At 36.3% G+C, this 19,479-nt stretch overlaps 1 protein-coding gene and 1 long non-coding RNA gene across 3 annotated transcripts in view; one reads left to right on the top strand and one right to left on the bottom strand.

The window, feature by feature from the left end:
* The window catches only part of tcerg1l (transcription elongation regulator 1 like), a 195,548-nt gene that overhangs the window by 79,783 nt on the left and 96,286 nt on the right, over window positions 1-19,479 (top strand). The gene's annotated exons all lie outside the window — the stretch shown is intronic.
* The window catches only part of LOC147834566 (uncharacterized), a 7,215-nt gene continuing 2,950 nt past the window's right edge, over window positions 15,215-19,479 (bottom strand). The window contains exon 4 of the long non-coding RNA XR_015504565.1: window positions 15,215-19,479. This exon is cut by the window's right edge and continues 261 nt beyond it. This is a non-coding gene — a long non-coding RNA (uncharacterized LOC147834566).

The following is a 19,479-nucleotide window of genomic DNA, read 5'->3' on the forward strand; positions in this document are numbered from 1 at the left end:
CAGGAGGGCTAATAATTCTGACCTCAACTGCTTCAAAAATGTCTTGTAACAGTGCTTAATATAATAAATAAAAAATGTACTTTTTAAAAAAGATTAAGCATTGCAGCACATTCCCCACTGCTGTTCATCGCCTCCTGCTTTTCCACCTCTAGTGTTTTTATTCACTAAATGCTTTGTAGAGAATGCAATGACACAGAATAAGTTCTGCTCTCTAGGAAGCGACACTCCATTGTATGAAAATAATGACATGAAAAATGAGCCGGAGGAGCCTGAACTCTCTCCAATGAAAGCTTCCAGCACATCCGCAATATACGGAGTGCAATCTGTGCGCGGAGCCCCCAGTGCCTGCTAATTTCCCCACACTCACACGCAGCTAGTAATCAGTTTCCCATCTAAACAAACAATGGCGTGATAAAGATGTTTGCTTCAGCGCAATTAAAATTTTATAACCAATCAGATTTAAGAGAACAGAAGGTTTTTCCCCCTTATGCGCAGGCAGATTTGCTATTAAAGCGCCACATTTCTGTTGACTACATCAAAAAAAGGGAGGAAAACTTTTTACAGTATGTTTAATTATTTACCAGAGGACTACAGAAAAATGCTGTAAAGTTGCAGAAACAAGGTCATTGTGCTGATAAACTCATTTTAGAAACACTGAAATAATAAATAAATAATCTACAATTCTTATTATCGGAATGAAGCAGGAATGCGGTCAATGTGGTCAAGAATTACTTTACAATTACTGAATATAATATCACTCTTTAGAATTTAGCGATTAGAATTAAGCATTCAACAGCACCGTAATTTGTGTATATACACTCGCCGGACACTTTATTAGGTACACCTGTCCAACTGTTCGTTAACGCAAATCAGCCAAATCACATGCAGGAACTTAATGCATTTAGGCATGCAGACATGGTCAAGATGATCTGCTGCAGTTCAAACCGAGCATTAGAATAGGGGAGAAAGGTGTTTTAAGTGACTTTAAGTGACTTAAGTGACTTCTAAGTATTTCAGTAATGTTGTGGGGGATATTTTTTTGGCACACTTTGGGCCCATTAGTACCAATTGAGCATCATGTCAAAGCCACAGCTTACCCTAATGTTGCTGACCATGTCCATCACTATATGACCACAGTGTACCCATCCAGAATAACACTGTCAAAGCGCAAAACATCTCAGACTGGTTTCTTGAACATAACAATGAGTTCACTGTACTCAAATGACCTCCACAGTTACCAGATCTCAATCCAATAGAGCACCTTTGGGATGTGGTGGAACAAGAGATTCACATCATGGATGTGCAGCCAACAAATCTGCAGCAACTACTTGATGCTATCATGTCAATATAGACCAAAAACCAAAATCTCTGAGGAATATTTCCAGAATCTTGTTGAATCTATGCCACTAAGGATTAAAGCAGTTCTGGGGGCAAAAGGGTGTCCAACCCGATAGTAAGGTGTACCTAATAAAGTGGTGCATGTATTTACTCTATAACAAATATTATACTCATGATATTATACTTTGAATTAATATATGACCACTTTTCTCTTTTTTATATACTGTATTTGTCTTTTATTGAGTTCTTTATTAATTATTATTTTAAACAATAGTTTCAAGAATAGTCTGCACATTGTCCTGTATTTTAAGGTGTATTAAAACCAGAGTGCGAATTACAGGGGCATTTGAGGGGGATTGACCCCCTTAATTAACACTTGTTCCCCCCTGAAGGACATCACAACAAGAAGTAAAGCGGGGTCAGCCCTTTAATAGTAAGAAGTCGCTTTCTCTGATCTACATCTTCATCATCATCATTTTCTTTTCGGTTTAGTCCCTTTACTAATATGGGGTCACCACAGCAGAATGAAACGCCTAATTTATATGTTAAATATTATTAATTAAAGGTTCATACCAATGGGAGTGCATAATCGCGTCAATCAATGCTAGGAAAAATCTGATTCAACAGTCTGAAACTGGAAGTACTAGAGCACCGAAGCACATCTTAAGTATTCACATATGCTTCTTGTAAAATAGGTGTTTTTTTTCTGCATGTAGCCTAAAAAAATAAATTAGACATCATTTGTATAGTTTGACTGACAATAAGAACTAAAATAATCACTAAATATCCCTCAAAACACTAAAACGTATACATTTTATTAATGAATAAGATGTAATTTAAATACATTCATAAATTTCATTCACTGAAGCATTTATTATCAAACTCCCCGATTATCAATGTATAACACCCTGATTATAATTATATTATAGCCTTGTGTGAGAAACAGAAAAAAAAAAACCTAAGTTCATAAATGACTTCACAAAGGTATAAATTTAGATGAACTGCCCCTGGTTCAGTCACCCTGCATTCCTTCATCCTGAGACTGCACAGAGTGTGTTCCCTACAAGAGTTCTCACTCTTCATCTTACATAATGCAGATACATTTGATAAAACATTTATTTTGCTTAGGATTACGGGGGGCTGAATGTCAATTGTGTAGGTGTGGTGAAATTTCATTTCACAAAAGCCCCAGATCCGGATGACTTTGCATGTGGTACAGTCTGTCCACAGCTAGGTTTGGAACAGATTGTTGTGTACTGGTAACAGCATGTGGTACAGTATGTACTGCATTGTACACTGATAGCTCTTAAAATATAGCATTGGAAAAAGTCCATGTGAAACTTACTATGGGATGCATCGCTCTTGATGGGTTGTTCAACACTAGTTTGAGTAAAATGTAGACATTTAAAAAATAAATCTTTAAAATAATATTAATAAAAATAAACAGTTGGCTTTGTCTATACGATATCTGACACAACACAACATATATATATATATATATATATATATATATATATATATATATATATATATATATATATATATATATATATATATATAAACAATAATAATTAATGCATCTGGAATCAATGCACTAACCCACTTGGTTTATTCCCATTATTGGATTGAAATATTTCCGCTTTTTTGTAGCGATCATGATGCAATTCAAAATTCAAATATAATGTACTGTAGTCACTATTTTTGCAGTGCAAAGATGTATGCATTATTATTGTTTTTTTATATGTAACAGTAGTAATAGTAGTTGTAGTAGTAGTAGTTGTTGTTTGTAGTAGTATGTAGACTATGTAAAATTGGTAAAAATGATAATAAGGGTATTGAATTGAATTTCATTTTCAATTTAAATTTCATTTCATTTCAGTTTAGTTTAGTTTAGTTAATTCTTTTTATATTTGTTTTGTATTATTTAATTTTATATAATTTTAATTTATCTTTGTGTTGTTTTTTTAATTTATTTTATTTTAGTTTGGTTTATTTTATTGTTTTGTTTTATTTTAATATTTTATTTTAATTTATTTCATTGTTTTGCTTTTGTTTGATTGCAATTGTTTTTAATTTTATTTAATATTACTTTATTTTTGTTTAGTTTCCTTTAATTTTAGTTAATTTTTGTTTAGTTTAGTTGTAGTTTTTTTTATTTTGTTTGGTTTTTAGTTTGTTTCATATTATTTAAATTTTATTTAAATGTTTTTAATTTTAGTTTATTTTTGTTTTGTTTTTATTTTCTTTAATTTTTGTTTATTTTTGTTTTGTGTTTTAATTTAAATTATATTTTTAATAAAAGCTATTTTTATTTTATTTTTATTTTTTTATTTAGTTTAGTTTTGTTTTGTTTTATTTTAATTTTATTTAAATTGTAATATTTTTACTTTATATTTGTTTTGTTTTCTTTAATTTTAGCTAATTTTAGTTTAGTTCAACTTTGTTTTTATTTTAATTTATTTTAATTTATTTTGTTTAGCCTATTTTTATTTCTTTTTGTTTAAATTTTTTATAAATTTTTATTTTTTTATTTTTTATTTTTATTTATTTTATTTTGTTTTGTTTTTAGGTTAGTTTTGTTTTATTTTTATTTTTATTTTATTTAAATTCATATAATTTTACTTTATTTTTTTGTCTTGTTTTATTACAATTTTATTTCATTTGAAAGTATTTTATTAATTTAATTTAATTGAATTTAATTTTATATTTATTTGATTTGATTTTATATGATTTTTGTTTAGTTTTAATTGTTTACATTTTTATTTATTTATTTATTTTTTGCAAGTGGACATTGATAATGTGTCGCTCCAAATATATTCCATTTCTTGACAGCATTAGAAACTAACGATCACCTGGCAATCTCATTCATCTGTCAAAAATCTCTTTTTACACATTTTTTTTTCTTTTCTTTTAAACCAGCACATATGTTGTGCCACACGAGCCGCCTAAGCTGTCATTTAATGGCACTGCTCCACAGCCTAATGTTAACACTAACACCCTGCAAAAAAATCCTCAGCGTTTTGTCTGAATTATAGCATCTGTGCTAAATCAACCCGACGCTGGCAGCGATTCAACAGGAAGATTCTGCACAATTCAACAATATAATGCAACAGTGGCACTATTATATGCAACAGTAAACCCTAAAGCCCAGCCCGAGCCTGACCTTAAACCAACCGTTAAATTATTTAAGCTCCATCACGGCCTGATGCCTGGCACCGCGGCTCTCGTGACAGTCATCCATCTGTGGTGGGCCGAACGCTGGGACTATCACACCTAGGTTTGATTGAGAAGTTCAGCACCATACCCATGTGGCAGAGGGAATGATCTCGCTTCTGAAAAAAGTGGATGAAAAGAGCTGCTGGCTTTGGCTGGAGGCCGTACAGAGCTGGGAGAGCAGTGTGAGGCATGTTTTATGAAACTAGGTTGGAAGTACTGCACTGTACATGACAGATTTAGCCGTGACATGGTGTGCATATAAAACGTTTCTACCAGTGTATGTTTTGTTGAACAGTAGCTTCAAGTGTTGTTACTTCAATGCTGTAGCCTAAACACATCTTTTAAGAGTCTGTACTTCCTCAGGGTATTTTTAATTTTGGAAGGTCTTCATTCATTTATTGGAGCAATCTGACTGTATTCTGTTTTCGAGTTAATAACTCACTTTAGAGTTAATGATTCACTGATTCAAATGAACTGTTCAGAGTGAGTTTCCAGTTAATGATGCACTGATTCAAATGAACTGTGCCGAGTGAGTCTCTAGTTAATGATGCACTGATTCAAATGAACTGTTCAGAGTGAGTCTCTATTATCGATTCAAATGATCTGCTCAAAATGTAAGTACTTAATTAATGATTCATTGATTCAAATGATCTGGTTACAGAGAGTCTTCAGATAATGATTCACTGATTCAAGCATTCAATTAATGATTCAAACCATCTGCTTAGAGTGAGTATTTAGTTAACAATTCATTGATTCAGAGGATCTATTAATGATTCAGTGATTCAAATGATCTGTTCAGAGTGCGTCTCCAGTTAACGAGTCACTGATTCAAATGATATATTCAGAGCGATTCTCCAGTTAATGATGGACTGATTCAAATATCTGCTAAAACGAAAATACACAGCTAGTGGTTCATTGATTTAATTGATCTGATTACACAACGTCCTCAGTTAATGATCCACTCATTCAAATGATCTGTTCAGATCGAGTCTCAATTATCGATTCAAATAATTTGCTCAAAACGCGAGTGCTCAGTTAATGGTTCGTTGATTCAATTGATCTGGTCACAGTGAGTCTTCAGTTAATGATTCACTGATTCAAATGAACTCATTACAGAGTCTTCTCTCAAATGCTCTCAAATGATCTGCGCAAAAGCAAGTACTTTACTGAAAAAAAACAGCTTAAACCAGCCTAGGCTGATTGGCTGGTTTTAACTGGTTGACCAGCCTGGGTTTAGAGGAGTTTTGGCCATTCCAGGCTGGTTTCCAGCCATTTCCAGTCTGGTCAGGCTGGGAGATGATCAGCTAGAACAGCTTAGCCTGGTTTGTAGCCCTGCCTTAACCAGCTATGTCCAGCTTAAACCAGGCTGATCAAGCTGACTTTAACTGGTCACCAGCTAACACCAGCCTGGAAATGGCCAAAACCCCTCTAAAACCAGGCTGGTCAACCAGCCAAACAGCCTAGGCTGAATTAAGCTGTTTTTTTCAGGTGGGATCCAGTTATTGTTTCATTGACTCAAATTATCTGCTCAGATCGAGTATTCACTTAACGGTTCACTGATTCAAATTATCTGATAAGAGCAAGTCTCCAGTTAACGATTCAAATAATCTGCTTAGAGTGAGTATTCAGTTAATGATTTAGTGATTCTAATTATCTGGTTAGAGTAACTCTTCAGTTAATGATACGCTGATTCAAATGATCTGTTCAGAGCAAGTCTTCAGTTAACCACTCAAATCATCTGCTCAGAGCGAGTCTTCAGTAAACGATTCAAATGATCTGCTCAGATCAAGCATTTTGTTAATGCTTCAATGATTCAAATGATCTGGTTACAGTGAGTCTTCAATGGTCTAATTCAAATGCACAGACTCAAATGATCTGCCCAGAGCGAGTCTCCAGTTAACGATTCACTGATTCAAATGATCTGGCCAGAGCAAGTCTCCAGTTAACGATTCACTGATTCAAATGGTCTGTTGAGAGCGAGTCTCCAGGTACCGATTCAAATTATCTACTTAGAGACAGCATTCAGCTAACGATTAATTAATTCAAATTATCCATTTACCACAAGTCTTTAGGTAATGATTCACTGAAGCAAAGGATCTATTCAGAGCAAGTATCCAGTTTATGATTCACTGATTTAATAATCAGAGCTAGTCTCCAGCCTGAGTTAACATAGAAACATTTGAGTTGAGTTGAGGATGTGTTTGTTTTGGTGCTTTCAGATATCATTTTATTTATTTATTTTTATTTTGTTTGCAAATTCGTTTCGTGTTGCTTTATTGAAAGAATTCACAAAGAATATTTTGCTGCTTGGAAAGATTTTCAATGATGGTGACCCACATTTTGGTTATTTCATCACACAAAAAAAGAGCTGTTGAATGAGTTCAGAAGACTTGGAATGTAGAGCATGAGTCATCAAGCTACTTTTATCAAGCTTTTATGGAGTTGGTCCTTTTTGGGGCTTAACAACTGTGACCGCTATGAAAGAGCAGTGTTGAGATTCTTCTAGAGAAAAATAAAAGCATAAGCGGTTGGAATGATGTGAGGGAGAGTAAATAAGGACAAAATGTTCACTTATTTTCTTGACATTTTTTTCTTTAACCTTTAAGCTAGTACATTAGTGCACGGCCCGATCATCTGCTGACAAAAGCACTTGAATGAATGAATAGGTTACACAAAGAGAACAAGTAAGGCTAGCGACAGGTCAGAGTCAGTCACAGAATTTATTTTAAAGATAAAAGAAGTTACTGAATCAAGAATGAAACAAGTTATGTCATGTATGTTTTGAGTTTTTGAGTCATTCAGTGAAAACTGAATTGTTTCAATTACAGAACACGAGTTTATTAAATAGTTGACTTCAGGTCATTGAATTGTAATAGAATAAGAAACACCCAGGGTGGTGGTTATTACAGCTTACGTTGTTTTCTGACAATTCGACTTAACATAGTCAAAGTGTTCCACTAATACTAAAGTTACCACTCATTTAGACATGGTTCAAGTGTTGTATTTCAAGATATTTGTCAGATCTTTGTCCTCAGTCAGTGTAGTACTAGTTGCTTATACATTTGATGTAGAGTCTTTTGTTTTGATTTGTTGATGTTTACAAAGGCTGTTTCTATATATGCGTTCTTGTCTGTAAATGCGTTCTTGTGTCTTCGTGAAACGTCATCAACCATCACCGAAGTACTGTTCCAATTCAAAGTTCACATCCTGCCAAGTACAGATGATATTTCCGGATGTGTGTTTGCTCGGCCCCTTTGGCCAAGGATGCAACGAGAGTTGACTGATGTGAACTTATGAAGCTCAGGTATCCCAAAATGCATTGCAGCCCAACCAGCCAAAGTTATTGGCAAGGGGAAAACCCGCTTAGTTTTAAAAATATTCCTTTGCTGCGTCACTAAATAAATATTAAGAATTTTTCATGCAAGAATGTAGCTGTTTTAAATGAATTAACAAATTTAATTCGTTTAGTTTGTTTACAAAGATAGCTTGTCATTGACGATGTGCCTTAGCTTATGTGGACTCTGATCCCCAGCTTGCCAGCGGGAGCTTCGTCATCACCTCTCCCGCCGAGAGCAGCTTTCATTCAGCCAGTCCATCTCGGATATACTGCTTGATCTTATCTCTCCCTTGTAGTTAAAACATGGTATTAAATAGCAGTGCAGAGTATATTTATAATGTTTATATGCAAAGTATATATTTTGAAAAGGGGAAAAACAATAAATCGTTGTATGAATGCTGCGCTGTTTAAACAATTTTCCATGTAAAATGCGTGAAGGTCATGTGACCATCAAGAAGAATGCAGCATCTCATTTCTCACAGGACGCCTTCTCTGTCCTCGCGTTCTCCTTAGTTCGTTCTTCCGAGGACACCTGGCAAGACCGCTCTCCACAAGAATGCAAGTCTGTTCTCTGCATTCTTGAAATTGAAATACAGCCTTGGTCTTGGAGGGCCGGTGTCCTAGAGAGTTTAGTTCCAACCCTAATCAAACACACCTGAACTAGCTAATCAAGCTCTTACTACACTTTATTAACTTTCTAGTAGGTGTGTTGAAGCAAGTTGGAGCTAAACTCAGCAGGACACCGGCCGTCTAGGACCGAGTTTAGACACCCCTGACTTACAAGCTGCCATTCTCCCAATCCCTTCTTCCCTTTTGACAGGCGTTCAACTATGCCTTCCTCACGACACAAACCTTAAAATGTTCAACAGCCAATCAGAATCAAGAGTTCAACTGCCATGTATGTTGATAATAAAAATGCTTTAACTAAACAGGAATCAATCTGTCATAAAATCGGAGTCTGCACAGACATATAGTAGCAATGATTCGGCATGCGAACCTTAGTGCTTTCAAAGCAAAAGGTCAACTGAGGTTGCTTCCCACAACACGAACGCAGATTTGCAGATGACCTTTTCATAATGCACCTGGGAGAGCTTGTGCGCCGTGACCCAATGTGCTCTTTTCATGCACTCCAGCCTGTGTGTGTGTGTCCTGCACGACTTCTCAGTGGAAAAGCTCTTTGTTTAGCTGTGATCCTCCTCATGTCTCTCTGTATCTTTCATCCATTCACACTTAACTGAGGAAAAAAAGCAAACTCTTCCCAGCACAGGTCTAAAAACAGCCGTCGCTTCAGAGAATAGCAGAGCTGTCATTCACCTGGCCGACTAAAGAAGCACTCAAAGTGAGCAGATACAAATCAGGACATGCTGTCTGATACCCGAGTGCTCAGGTTGGCGTGGGTTCAGAAGCGGATATACATAGTGCTGTTTGTCAGAGAGCTTCAGAACAACAGCAAACCACTCTTGCTCTGAGTATGGAAGCTTGTAGGGCAGATTAACCTGATGGATATCATGCAGTGAAATGTAGGTGAGGGTAAACAAGCAAACAAACAAAAAAGATTACATAAAAAAAGCAAGTAAGACTACACAGCAGCGACAGGTCAGGGAGTCTGATGCCCTGTTTACACTAATGCGTTTTAGTTTGAAAATGCAAAAGTTTTGCTATGCTTACGCTATCCGTCCACACTCTGCTGGAGTTTTCGAGCCCCGAAAACAGAACGTTTTGTAAACGCTGGAGAGGCCGTTTTCATTCTGAAACGCTGCTGCTCCGTCTTAGGGTGCTTTCACACCTACACTTTTGTTTCGGAATGTGTCTCGTTTGCCCAGTTAGCGCGGTTCGTTTGGCATATGTGAACAGGGCAATCGCGCTCTGTTCCGCGCCAAAGTAAACGCTCCGAGATCACTTGAATGAGGTGGTCTCGGCTCGATTGAAATGAACCCTGGAGCGGTTCGATTGCAGTGAGAAAGCGATCTGATCCGAGCGCGGTTATATCACAGTGTTTTATGGATATGTAATAGGAATACGGCTATATGAAGAGAGAATTATGAGTAGGGCGGGAAGTTTCACGAGTCTCCGGATGCCCGCAAACGAGTGATGATCTCCCGGTAATCTCGCGTCTCCCTCCCGGTCCTTAAATAGGCATCGTCACGCACCCTTCTCACCCATCCCCACCACATCTCTCCTCAGACACGTCGCGCGCGCACCCTGTCAATCACCACCAAACCAACACCTCTCCTGACAGCTTAGCAGGACTCTGCAAAATAAACCCTGACACTGACCAATGTAAGGAGAGTTTTCTCACACGTGACTTGTTTTAGCTCTTTTGGTCCGATTAGAAACTTTGCAGTGTGAAAGCGAACCGCTCCAAGAGCAAAGAGCAACAATTGTAATCTCTGTTTCGGAACAACTGAATCGATTCACAGGTGTGAAAGCACCCTTAGTGTGGATGGGGAAAACGGAGACATCTGAAAACGGAGGCGGGGCTGCAGACATTCGACTCTCTGATTGGGGCTTTTTCCTTACTATCAAGTAGCCTACACACACAGTTCAGTCCTGCATCCTCTCCGTGTAAGTTTAGACTTTGCTAGTTTGATATGGAAAACAAACTCCCGAGTGTCATTTATAAAGTCATTCCCATCACCCTAGCTTTGCTGTTTCACTGTCTTAACAATAAACTGAAAACATGATATGAGGAACTGCTATTTTCACTTTGATATTAAAAACTTAACAGACTTCAAAAATAATGAGATTTTGTGTTGTGTTGTGTAATGAGATGTTGTGTATATAACAAAATGGAGCCTATAACATTACTGCCTCCTTTCGTTTTCATTGAAAGTATGAAGCATAGCCTCTCTTTCACTGAATATCAGTTTTAATAATCAATAATGGCCATTATACAAGTAAAATGTACAATAAGTTTATACAATAGAGGGAAAAAAAGGCAAGCAATAAGTCAATTGTGCAGAATCCGTGTCCGCGGTTACGTTAATTAAGATATTAACCTAACTTATACTTGCGCTCAGCCAAAACACATTACCTGATAATGTGTAATAGATTCAAAAGACCAAAGTCAGTGAATATTTTGTTAGTTATTTACTGTCATCATGGCAAAGATAAAATAAATTATTTATTAGAGATGAGTTATTAAAACTATTTTGCTTAGAAATGTGTTAAAATAAATCTTCTCTCCATCAAACAGAAATTGAGGAAAAAATAAACAGGGGGCGAATAATTCAGGGGGGCTAATAATTCTGACTTATGTGTATATGTCTGACTTATGTGTCTAGCGCATGTCTTTGGACTGTGGGGGAAACCAGAGCACCTGGAGGAAACCCACACCAACATTGGGAAAATATGCGAACTCCACACAGAAATGCCAACTGACCCAGCCATGACTCGAACCAGTGACATTCTTGCTGTGAGGTGACAGTGCTAACCACTGATTCACAGTGCCACCCCTATTTCACAATACAAAACTAACAAAAAACTCTAGATACCAAACTTTTGACTTTGATATATATCCACACACACACACACACACACACACACACACACACACACACACACACACACACACACACACACACACACACACACACACACACACTCTAGGGCAGCAAAATACATGGTTTTTTTTTTTTACACTCGAGTGCTTGAGTTACCCTTGGTTCAAAAGCAGACACAATGCTGTTTGACAGAAAGCTTCAGAGCACCACCAAACCCCTCTGCCTCTACGTCTAGAGCTCTGTAGCACAGATTAATCTGATGCAAAACACGCAACGAAATGCAATACAGCTGTTTCTGCACTTAGCACTGAATCTCCGTTTATGAAGGGCCGCAGGACTTTCACCAGCACTTCAGAGGCTTACAATAGGCCTGCCAGAAATACAGTGATAAATTTGGCATCAAAACAGAGTTGTGTGCGAGCACTATCTCAGCACTTTGTATTTGACTGCCCGGTGAATTAAACATCAGAGGATATCGGCGCGTCACCGCTGGCTGCTCCATTCACAAGAGCAAGCTCAAATAGCTTCTAAAATCAGACCAAATAACAACGGCAAACTGACTCTTGGGACGATACTACATATGAATGAGTGTTGCTATTCACGGAGAAACTGCAGAAAAGAAAAAAGAGGAGTATGAAAAGGCTCTGATGGACACGGCTTGCTGTAAAGAAGAAGTCTTGGGTCTCTTTCATGGACTTTTGTTGGTTAGAAACAGAGTAGGGTGCTGAAGTTCAAATATGAACTGTAAATGAAGCTTATTGTACTGTAGTAATAAAATCAAAAGGTGTGAGGAGTTCAAACGTTTATTCCTCAAGGATCGATTGAGTTTATTAAAAGTGGAACTTGCTACTATTATGCTGTGTTCAGACCAGACGTGGCTTGCATGAATAAATTGCGCTATTCGCTTGTAAATAGATGCAGAAACATTTTTGGCCCTATCATACCGGCGCAATGTGGCGCAAGGCGCGGCGCAAATGTTATTTGCTAGTTTCAGCTTGACGCAAGTGTCGTTTTGCTGTTTTGCACCACGCTGTTTAAATAGCAAATGCATTTGTGCCCATATGTGCGCCCATAGTCTTAAAAGGAAGGGGTTCTGAGGCGGACCGCTGGCGCGTTGCTATTTTGAGAAACTAAAATAGATTTTTCATTAGACCAAAACAAACCCGGTCTAAACTGCAGAACAGAGTTGCGTCTCACCACTGCTTAATATGCACAAGAGAGCAATAGGCAAATATCTTTACATATGAAAAAAATTTAATATTAAGGATATATACATAGAATATAATAATAATAGATATAGAATATAAATAAAAAGGATTAAAATATTACAAAACATTATTTTCTAGCCTACATAAATATAAAAAAATCACTGCTTTTATGTCTTCATCTCGGGAGGCTTTTTTAGTTCATTCATAACAATTTGCTTTTGTAGAATGTTATTATTATTAGCAGTATTATTTATTATATGCATATTTATATTTGTTTTATTTAAAACAAGCTTAGATTTGCCCACCTATCAGGTTTTAGACCATATGGGGCACAGCATGTGTTTTAGGATATAACTCAGGTTTTTGAACACACTTCGTTATTATTGTTCATTTGTCCGTTTGCTGGAAATTAGATCTGAATTTAGAAATAGTTTTGAAACAAATATTTGCGCTTAACAAATGAAATTAATTATTTATAGGCTAATTGATGTCTGTGCGTAAAGGTTTTCCTATCCACGAGAGCGAAAGTGAAAGTAGATCGATTAGCTCTAATTCTTGCGCTGTAGATGCTCTGTTTAACTGTTTTCTGTTAAAAAAAACTGTTAAATGTTAACTGTTTGCTAGTGAAATGCTCAGTTTTTCCATTTACACTTACTTTACGTCCTGTAAATAGCAAATGCGCTTATGGCGCGACGTAAGGCTCTTAAAGGGAATGGGAGCTAAGACTCTGATTTCTTTATTCTCAAAACACACCTATAACTCATTAAGAAAATAAACTCAACCCTTTACGACCATGCGCCACAGCGCAAAGTGGATTTTTCCGTCCTTATATTAGCAAAAATGCATTCTGACACGCCCTGAAAGCGTTTGCGCCCTGCGTTTTGCGCTCTGTGCATGGACCGTCAAAATAGAGCCCTTTGAGTTTACTCACTTCATTCGTGTATGAAATTTACTTCACAAAAGAACCAGATTTGTGTCATGGGCAGGGCTTCTGTATGCCCGGTGACTAAGTGGCAAACATGTATTTTATTGAGAGAGCAGCTATGCTTTGTGTGCTTTAGGATGGCTGAAACACAGCGTGTTTGTTAGGCGCCTTGTCCACTAGATCCTTTTAAAGGTGCATCCAGCTCTGAGTTCATCAACTCCTCCAGAAACGATATCTATATGATGGAGGCTTTCAGCTGTGCTTCCGACTGAGCCGAGCCTAGTTTGAGGAGCTGTTGTCCAGTGTTTTGGCAAGGGGTTTTTCCCACGGGACACCAACAACAGCAAGCTCCTAATTAGTTACTCCGCTGCTAATGTCCACTTAAGTTCAGATTTTCCAACTCAAACAATTTGCAGGTTAAGCACGTTAAACACTCAATTCGCACCGCCTCATTTGCACAAATAGTGCCGCAGGATGTCTGCATTGACTTACCATGTAAATCACTCAACTTGATGTTGCTATTCTTAAGAGTTATAAGGGGAAAAAATGTATCATAGTTGTACAAATATATTAAGTAGCAAGATTTCAATATTGATAATAAAATTAAATGTTACATGAGAAGTATTATCTCTAAATTCTTTTATTTTTTATATTATATTATATTATATTATATTATATTATATTTTTTTCTGAGTTTACAGTTCTTATTTCTAACAATTCTTACAAAATCATTTATTTTCACAAGTTCATTTTTCATTGCAATTCAGATTTTTTTAATTCAAGTTTATTTAGCATTCCTGACTTCACATCTAGCTTTTTTTTTTACTTTTTTCTCTTTAAAAAAATTTATATAGTAAAGCTAAATGTTACTTTGTTTTATCTCTAGATTTTAATCTATTATTTTCTATTCTATTCTATTCTATTCTATTTATTCTGAGTTTACAGTACTTGTTTTCACAATTCAGACATGTTCATTGCAATTCTGAATTATTATTATTTTTAAATCAAGTTTATTTAGCAATTTTGAGTTTAGATCACACATTTTTTATTTTTTCCCCCTTTTAAAAATATTAAGTAGCATGTTTTCAATATTGATGATAAAGTTAAATGTTAGTTCAATATTTGAATCTCTAGATTCCATCATATTATATTATATTATATTATATTATATTATATTATATTATATTATATTATATTATATTATATATATTGTATTATATTATATTATATATTATGATGTATTATATTTTATTATATTATTATATATTGTATTATATTATTATATATTGTATTATATCATACTGTATTGTATTGTATTATATTATATTATATTATATTATATTATATTATATTATATTATATTATATTATATTATATTATATTATATAGTTTACAATACTTTTTCACACTTCATTCATTTTTTTTTTTACTTTAAGGTTTAGTCCCTTCATTAATCAGGAGTCGCCACAGCGGAATGAACTGCCACACATACACTACAGCGGATTTAGCTTATTCAATTGCCCTTTAGTGCATGTCTTTGGACTGTGGGGGAACATGCAAACTCCCCAAAAGACATGCCGACTGACCCAGCCGGGGCTCGAACCAGCAACTTTCTTGCTGTGAGGCGATCATGCTACCCATTGCGCCACCGTGACACCTTTTCACAATTAAGACTTTCATTGCGATTCTGACACTATTTTTCAAAAATTAAAAGTTTATTTAGCAATCGTGAGTCAGTAGTAGATGGTGTGAATTTTTATTAAAGAGTCCCTCTTATGCTACTTTTTACAAGATGTAAAATAAGTCTCTGACGTCTCCAGAGTGTGTATGTAAAGTTTCAGCTCAAGATACCACACAGATATTTATGTATAACTCTTTGAATCTGCCCCTTTTAGGCTTTGATCTAAAATGAGCCATTTTGGTGACTGTCGCTTTAAACTTAAATGAGATTGTGCTCTTTTTCAAAAGAGGGAGGAGCTACAAATGTCTGTGTGTCAGCATAGTGCCAGATTCAAAATCATGAATGTGGCGCATGGCTGCTTCTCACTCAGGGCTGTCTATGCTAATGAGGGAGAGATCGTCAATAGTGGGCGGGGCTTTTCCCTTGCTGATGACATATACAAAGGGAGGATGTCAATCAAAGTGTTTCTACAGACTGTTTTTTTTTTGAAGTGCGATAATAAAAAATACAATTAATTATTTTTTACCATTGGTTGCTGGCTATATTCAAACTCTGTTAGGGTGTTTAAATCCCATATAATAGTTATTTTTGCATAATAAATCCTCTAACTAACTAGGGAAACTATAATTTCACCAACATAAGAGACCCAAATCTTCCTTATCACACTTCCTGAAACATTTCACTGCTCTTTGTCTCCAGATAATTTGATTATGATCTTTCGTTGAGAAGCGTAGTTGTGTGCATGTAACATTTTGCTGTATAAAAAGACATACTTCATAAGCCCCCCAAAAACCCTGCCTTCTCCTGCTGTGCTAAACTTACTCCAACTGTGCTGAAGACACAATCGCATCACGGTTTGTTCAAAATAATGCAATATCTAAAGAGACCAGCGGGACCAGACAACCGTGCTGTAAGCAATTTGTGCCACTTTACTAACTTTCCCCAGTATGATAACTGACATGTCAGATGTCAGAAGCTCCGATGCACAAAAGTGATTCAGAGCTTCCGATTGGCTAAAAAGCGTGGGCTGCTCCCCCGACTTTTCTTTTTGCTGTTAACAGAGTCTGCTTCTGTCATAGAGACAGGTGTGATTTCTCAGGACACCCATTTCAGTGATATCTGTCAGCTTTAAGGACATTTTATGTGTAGTTTTGCAAAGGAAAAAAAATATCTTACAGCCAGGGGTAGCAACGACCTGGAAAGACACTCATAAGCTGAATGCCAGTCTGATTTGTTCAGTCCTTCAGCTATCATATTTTATTGAAAATCCCAGTTAAACCCCTGCAGAAAGTAGACCTACCTTTAACTTGTACAGTTTGGAACAGCATTATGAAAACTTGTTTCTTGCATGGAATATACAAGCAAATCTCAGAAAAAAAGTTGGGACAGTATGTAAAGCACTAAAAAAAAAAATTAGTGATTTCCATATTTAATTTGACTTGTATTTCTTGCAGACACAAAATTTGAACACAAAATGTCTTGTGTTTTGTTAGGTCAACTTCATTTCATTTATTAATTTACAGTCTTTTCTGTCATTAAGACATGGAACACATTCCCAAAAAAGTTGGGACAGGAGCAGTTTAGGGCTAGTAATCAGGTAAATTGGTTAAATAATGATGTGATTTGAAACAGGTGATGTCCACAGGTGATTATAATTACGATTAGGTACAAAAGCAACATCTAGACCAAAGGTCTAGTCCTTTAGGAGCAAAGATGGGCTGAGGATCGCCAATTTGCCAAATATGTGAGGAAATTATTGAAATGTTTAAAAAACAGTGTTCCTCAAAGAAAGATAGGAGGACATTTGGATATTTCACCTTCTACGATGAATAACGTAATTAAAATATTCAAGAAATCTGGAGAATTTTAGTGCATAAAAGACCAGATGCAAGCCTAAGCAGAACAACCATGATCACCAATCCCTCAGGCGACACTGCATCAAGAATCCTCATTCATCTAGAAGTGATATCACCCCATGGGCTCAGGCAAACCTTCGTGAAATACCACAATACCTAGTTACATCCACAAATGTCAGTTAAAACTCTACTGTGCCAAAAGGAAGCCCTATGTTAACAGTGTCCAGAAGTGCCATTGACTTTTCTGGGCTAGGAGGCATCTGAGATGGACTATCACACAGTGGAAGTATTTTTTTGGGGGAAAGTGCATTTAAAAGTGTATCAATTGCCATATTTGTTTATATTATGCAATAATTCCAGCTGACTTAAAATCAGAATTGCAACCTTGAAATTGTACCTAGGATTTTAAGAAAAAGTCAGAAATATGAGATTTAAACAACCATTAAAAAAAGTGAATTTTGGAGGGAATATCTGGGAAAAGTTTTTGTGTTGAGATTGGATTTCAGAAATAACGTTGAAATTGTTAGATACTCCACATACTTGTCAGATAGAAACTCAGCATGAACTCACAATTTAGAGAAAAACTGTTAATTGTGAGATAGTAAACACGTTAGGGTAGGGGAAAGTGTTAAAGAGTAACACTTTAGTTTAAGTACTAATTATAACTGCTGGCTTATTACCTGCCTATTAATAAGTTTATGGCTGTTTATTAATAATTACAAGAATGATCTTATTCATTCACTTTTCGGCTGAGTCCCTTAATCAGGGATCACCACAGCAGAATAAACCGCCAACTTATCCATCATATGTTTTACACAGCGGACGCCCTTCCAGTCGCAACCCAACACTGGGAAACACACATACACACTCTTTCACACACAAACACTTTGGCTGATTTAGCCTATTCAATATACCTTTAGCGCATGTATTTGGACTGTGGGGGAAACTGGAGCACCCAGAGGAAACCCACACCAACACGGAGAGAACATGGGTGTGCTGCACACAGAAATGCCAACTGACCTAGTTGGGGCTCGAACCAGCGATCTTTTGGCTGTGAGGCAATTGTGCTACCCACTGTGCCACCGTGACACCAAAATGATCTTATTCACATCCCTAATCCTACACAATACCTAAACCAGACTACTACCTTACTATTAATAAGTAAATTAGTACGTTGTTGAGCTAAAAAGCTGTTAACAGCAAGAATTAACCCTTTAGCCAGAGCCCCAACGAGGATGCACTGAGATGCTGTTTGTCCACGTCAATGTTTATGAATAGATTACACTAAAAAGGACAAGAGTAATCTTGAAAAACTCTACATCCGTTTAAAGCAGCAACCCCTAAGCGCCCAAAGCAGCTAGTCATTTTTTCAATGGAAAGCTTATAAAGAATGTATTTGCCACCGTTTCTGCCAGAGACCTATCACACACGTAAAACAAGACTAAATAAAAAATACTTTCCTAGCATAAACGAGCATGTAATTTTAAAACCGCCTTGTCATCAGGGAAAGCAACCTGTCGATCATAATCAGCACGCCCAAGCAACGTATCAAGTACATTGCAACAAATAATAAAATATAATAATGATGACATATTACATAATTTAAATTAATATAATTAGTCTGCCTTCAGCTCCCCACTTAATTGCACAGAACCGGGGTGAGGCTCGAAGCTAATGGCGTGAGGAAAAAAAACAGCCTGATTTAAATGACAGTAATATGATTACAGATGAGCTTTTTTAAGTATTGACATGAGAGTTCACATTCTCCATCAGCACACAATAAAACAACAGACTCTCGGTGAAAACACAAGCCTCTAAAGGCACAGGTGTCAGTTCATTCTATAGCAGGGCAGTCATTTAATGCATTATTCAACACCTCAGCATCCGTCTACTTGATCGCAGTAGTATTTTAGGGGGGGTTATTTGAATAAAATGATATAATGCTGCACAAACCTAGACTATGACTTACACATTATGTAAAGATAACGGTAGGTTTCAGTATATAACACCTGCTATTAACTCCACCTCTTTCAATGCATGCTTGTTTGTATTCATGACTCTGTGTTTAGAATATACATGAGCACAGACGGTCACACATACTGTACAGTGGGAGCCGTAAAGTCTGAGATTGCAGTGAAAATGCTGCTGTTTGTAAATTTCATTTTCTTAGTTTTACCAATTATATTGGCACTGTAACACAATGTGAGAACATATTTTGGTTTGTTTTGTGTTTTGGTTGGTCTGTGGAAGAAAATTTGAAGTGGTCACATGACCAGAGTCACTCATTTGCTTACATTTAACTATTGATCCAGATTTTAGTCAGAAAACAACTAATAATTCATTAAATGTTTGAACTTTTTCTCTACTTTTTTGGAATTTGAAGCTCTTTAAAAGTTGAAATATTCTTGTAGAGAG

This window comes from Danio rerio, chromosome 12 (assembly GCF_052040795.2).
Source record: "Danio rerio strain M-AB ecotype USA chromosome 12, GRCz13ab, whole genome shotgun sequence".
In the NCBI taxonomy this organism is placed as follows: domain Eukaryota; kingdom Metazoa; phylum Chordata; class Actinopteri; order Cypriniformes; family Danionidae; genus Danio; species Danio rerio.